We start from the raw sequence: 5,475 nt of genomic DNA, 5'->3' as shown, positions 1-5,475 counted from the left end.
GGAGATCAAATTGAGTTGTCCAAAAGTTTGAGTACACATCATTATGTAATTAATGAATGATAAATGTTTGTGTTCCCCTATTTTCCATTTCCCTTTCATTGGAAAAGGCCATGATACCTATTGATAGTTCACCTGGAGGTCATGTTCCACAGGGTGCCACCTGCATGCACGCACGCACGCACACTCACACACACGCACACACACACAGACACACACACACACACACACACACACACACACACACACACACACACACACAACCAGCCCAAAGCCTGAGCATGGGCAGGCTAGGGCCCAGGGTGAGCCTTCAGTTTGGACAAGATAAATCACCACTCAGCTTAAGCCCATAAACACACCATTAACACGCAAGACCGCAGCAACGCGATCTGTTTACCTTGTAAACTGTGATGGCTGGGGACTATCGCTCTCCTGCAGGCCTGTGTCAGCACGCCTTGGGTCCTGATACACACGTCTGTCACTGGGACAGCTACAGTTGGGTGAGGATGCAGGGACTTTAACATTGTGTGAATGTTCCCTCAGTGTTGTGGAGATGAGGTCATTTTCCAGGACTGTAGAGACTTTCTCATACAGAGCAGGCTTTAAGGACAATACTCCACAGAATCACTGCACAACAAGGTCACTACTGTGGAGTGTGTGTATGTTCGGCAATGTCATTTGTGTGTTGGTGTTAATGTGAGTTTTGTTTGTCTGTAGTCTGATGCATTATTGGGTGTATGTCCCAAATATAAACTCACAGACTACTAGTGTAAGGAAAAACATAATATCACTATAAATTTCCATGTTAAAAATGTAATATTGTTAATGTTCATCCTTTTTTTATGGGGTAAGGGTTTGCAATGAGTCCAGTAAATACCTCATCGATGTTCAGTAATGAGAGAATGACTTCAAGGAAAGCTTGAGTAGAATAAATACAGACTTAACCAAGTCTGACCCTGTCGTGTATGCCTCTCCTATGCGGCTCACCACAAGCGTATCATATGACACCATAGCCAACTCCTTCAGCTCTGCAAGAAAGCACATTCTTGCTTTACTGCTTTCAGCTTCGTTTTGAGCATTTATGGGCCGAGTCGAGAAACGCAACCACCCAAAATAAGATTTCCTGAAATTTTCTGCTTGCTTTGAGTCTTGACGGGCAGACCTGCCAGCAAAGTGTGTGTGTGTGTGTGTGTGTGTGTGTGTGTGTGTGTGAGAGAGAGAGAGAGAGAGAGAAAGGGTAAGAGGTGTGTGTGTGTGTGTGTGTTTGAGTGTGGTGTATGTGTGTGTGTGTTTGTGTGGTGTATGTGTGTGTAGTGTATGTGTGTGTGTAGTGTGTGTGTGTGTGTGTGTGTGTGTGTGTGTGTGTGTGTGTGTGTGTGTGTGTGTGTGTTCTACCATTCAGGCCCACACTGCGCAGGGCGAGGTTAACCGTGTGCAGGACAGATGCTGGACGAGTGAGGTCACGTAAACAGACATGCATCCCTCTCCCTCGTTTAAACGACAAGAGGAGGAGGAGGAAGAAGAGGCAGAAGAAGGGAGCAGAGTAAAAAAGACCCACTGTTTTGTTAAGGCCTGCTCACTGACACAAAGTCCGTCTTTGTCTCCTTCCCGGGGTGGCAGATAAAGGAATTCTTGTGTGTCGGGGGCTCTGACCGAGTTTATTTGACACTTCAGCTCCTTTTGTGAAGCAAGTGTCCCACCGTCAATGCTGGCCATGAGAGTCACTTGGCGTTAGACAGAGGGTCCCTCTTCAGAGGAGAAAGGGGGTCTTGTTTGGAGAAGATTTTAATGGAGGAGGGGGTGCAAGGGGGGGTTGCTCTGTGCTCTGTGTGCTGTATACAGGCATATAGTGGGGGCTCTGTCCCCGGTCCCAACAATAGATGGAATTCTTTACTGCTAAGGAACTGGAGGAAGGAGGGGGGGGGGGGGGGCAAGAGATGAGATGCTTTAGGATGGAGGAAGCTTCTTAAGACACACACACACACACACACACACACACACACACACACCCTCTCATGCTGTGTTAAACAGTTTCCCATGTCCTGTGCTATCATAATATCCACATGCAGTCATGAGGGGGCAGTGGGACAAAGAGCAAATAGTCATGCCAGGATTGCATGACAAAGTCATTAGTTGAATTGAAAGTGACACTGAGTGGATATTCTAGCTGGAAATGCATCTTCCATTGCAGATAATCAACGGAAATGTTGTTGTGAGCATTGCTCCTGGTTTGAGGTATAAAGTGATAGACCTATGATGATCAAGGATGAATTTAAGATGTATATGTCATTTATAACCATGTTATAACAATTAACGAGTTTTACACGATTACTTTTCTGAATGCTCTGACAGCATGCTTGTACTCCTGTAATGACAGTTCCATGCAGGCTTCTCTTTACGCAGTGCCATGGAAACCAATTGACACTACCTGCACATACCTGTCGTCACACATGAGTCGCCAAGGTTGAGGTGACAGGCTGCCGTGGCTGACAATAAACCTTCATCGATCTGTGGCACTCATTCCTGTACAGTACCTGTCACTCACCAACCAGCATTGAACACCATTTTATTCCCTTATCTCCTATTGAATCTACAGCACACCTGGCTCTCCCCTCTCCGAGCGCAGGTGTATGAGCCCCGTTAGGCACATTCTTATAACAGGTTTTCAACTCAAAGAAGACCTACTGCCCTATCTACAAAGCATAGGCCTACATGAATGAACAAATATGGTTTTGCAGTGTGTGTAAAATTCTGACATTAAGTCAGACGCTGAGGCATTTTATAGTACGAATGGCAGACTTTCATGTCATGCAAGGTGCGCGCTGTCTCGCAGTGCAGCTTCAGAGTGAGAGTGAAATAACGGAACGAGTGTAGCCTACCCACAGTGCTGTTGAACAGGTGAACTAGAAAATGGTTGAACTTGAAGATGTTGGAGAATTGAACTATACCCATGACCTGCTTAATTCGTTTTGACATCTTCGGAAACATCACTTCTCGTTCGGAACACTCGGCAATAGTACTGGATGCTCGCCAACCACTTTGTCGCTGGTCGTTTTTGAAAACATTAATCATTGAGCTAAACGTCTAACATCTGTATTACCTAGACAATATATGTGCCTAATAAAAAATATTAAGCATCCCACCGTACCTGTCAGCCATTGATCCTTGAGTGGTGCGTAATGGGCTAATCCAGACATGGGCACACACACAAATCTTGGAAAATCCAACCCATGGCGGATGCTCTTATCCATTCCCATTGCACTGTTCAAAAAATCCTGCTAAGTCACCCAAAAACGTAGTAACACGGCATTGCCCGTCTCTCTTATGTCAACCTTAGACTTGAGCAAGCGAAGACTGCGACTAATATCCCCAAGAGATTCATACACCGGTGTGTCTGTCCGACCACAGGAATTCCCGTTCGGGACCTCTCTCGGTGGCGAGAGACTGGGCGTGCAGGGAAGCACTGGACATACACCCGCCGTAAACATGACACTGTATCCAGGAAAGCAATCCTTATAAGATGTATAATATAATCCATAAAATGTTGTCAAATGTAGCCAGTTTTGCATACAATAACAATTCCCCACGTGTTATCCATCGCTAACGGAAGATATGAATCCTCTGAGTATGTCCAAGGAATAAAGGTTTGTATAAAATCCTGTTATAAAGGGAACTGAATAATCGATATGATCAAACCCACATGTGACGCTCTAGTATCCTCATTGATTGACAATCCATCCAGTGTGAGACCACACCAACGCTCCCTGGGTGAGATCGCGGCGTCCCACACACACTCACATGAACTGTACTCCCGGAGAGCCGAAACTGCTCTGAGCCATGCTTGGTGTAGTACAGCGCACCACATGCGAGGCTCACCTGACGTAACGAAACAAAGCACGATGGTAAATGTAGTTTGTGATTTTTTTCTTCTTTGATGCAATTCTGAAGAATACCCTTGGGCAAAATACTTTTCTATCCATGCATTATAGATCAAGTGTAACATAAATAAAATAGATGACATTTAAAGAAGAGTGGATGATATGACTTACGTCTACATAATTTGTGTATGTATATGCATATTCCCCCTGCACATTATATCATATTCTAAAATTGTAATATGAAAACATTTCCTGGACACTCATCCACTGTACATCAAGCTGCTGTGACATAGCGTGTGAGCTCCTGAGGTCAGTTGAGTGAATAATAATGATATGCTGTCGTTACTGGGAGATCGAGGGCTGTCGGCTCTTTGAATCACCTTCCCATGAATGAGTTTCTTGTCTTCCTTACCTCACTTTCATGTCCTAACCACCTCCAGGCTTGCTTTTATTTCTGGAATCTACCTTTACGCATGAAAACAATGAATGGATTTTAGGGAACGGGTAAGTATTTCCCTCAAGTATCAGTGTTCACTTCACTGTTTACAGATTGAACACCACATCACAACAGCTAACCCTTTCTTTCTGCATAGTAATTAATATTATTTTCAAAACAGTACACTTCCTGATATGTTTCCATTAATGAATTGTACCCAGGTGGTGTGGATTAGTGCTGACAATTGTACGCTACCACTCCACAAAATAAGTTCCCTCATGGAAAAGTTATTGTTATGTATTGTATCGCATTTTATTGCAATGTATTGTACCATGTGTCATCTGTAACTACAGAAGACAGTCTGCCCGCATTTGCCTAATTTACCTCAACTGTGCATTGTATCACAACGTCCCTCTTCTACTCATATTGACACGTAGGCTAAACGTCTAATTCGTCATAGGCCCTATAACTCCACCAGAATAAAGAGCAAGTGTGATACAGTATATTGCCAATCCAAGTAAATGTAACAGATCTATAATGATGGTGTTTTTCACTACTTTCTCTAATGCATTTCGAGTAGTAATGTTTCGACACCAAGAATAATAATTCTACGACACATACTACATAAAGACATGTATTTTCCGCTTTTAATTTCCTTATAGGCATACAGTAAGTAAAAAAGTTGCATATTTGAAGCAGAGCTGCTAAAAGATCCAGTCCATTTTTTTCCACACACCCAGTTTGGCGCCAGTCCAGCGCAATCCTGGAGTACCTGAATTGCACGCGATTCTGTCAATTGCAGGTACTTGATCGCTTTCTTGGTGTGCAAAAAAATAGTTGGAGGGTTGTGCACACAGCGTTGCGTGACTAGAGCTGGGAAGGAAAACACAAAGACATTGTTTTCCGTGATCAAACCCCCTTTATAGTAACTCAACGGCATTCCTGTCTCGCATTCCTCAGCCACCGCTGCTGTGAAGGGTTCCTTTTTTACTTTAGAGGAAAAGTGAAATAAGGTATTTCACATATTTATTCGGCCTAGGTGCTATGTTTTGGATGTGTGTCTTGGTGTACAATAGGTGCAGATTCAATAATGAGCAAAAAATAAATCCGCAGTCACTAGAAAGAATAGCAATGTATTATTCATAGCCAGGCCAAATTATGTTT

The 5,475-nt window shown here is 43.6% G+C and overlaps 1 long non-coding RNA gene across 1 annotated transcript in view; it reads right to left on the bottom strand.

The window, feature by feature from the left end:
• Positions 1-3,811, bottom strand: part of LOC310810018 — a 52,807-nt gene extending 48,996 nt beyond the window's left edge. The window contains exon 1 of the long non-coding RNA XR_014554419.1: positions 3,146-3,811. This is a non-coding gene — a long non-coding RNA (uncharacterized lncRNA). The remainder of the gene's footprint in view (positions 1-3,145) is intronic.
• Positions 3,812-5,475: the final 1,664 nt, after the last annotated feature.

This window comes from Argentina silus (genome assembly GCF_951799395.1).
Source record: "Argentina silus genome assembly, chromosome: 9".
Classification (NCBI taxonomy): Eukaryota; Metazoa; Chordata; class Actinopteri; order Argentiniformes; family Argentinidae; genus Argentina; species Argentina silus.
Note: the sequence above shows the minus strand (reverse complement) of the source record. Positions and strands in the feature narration are given on the sequence as shown.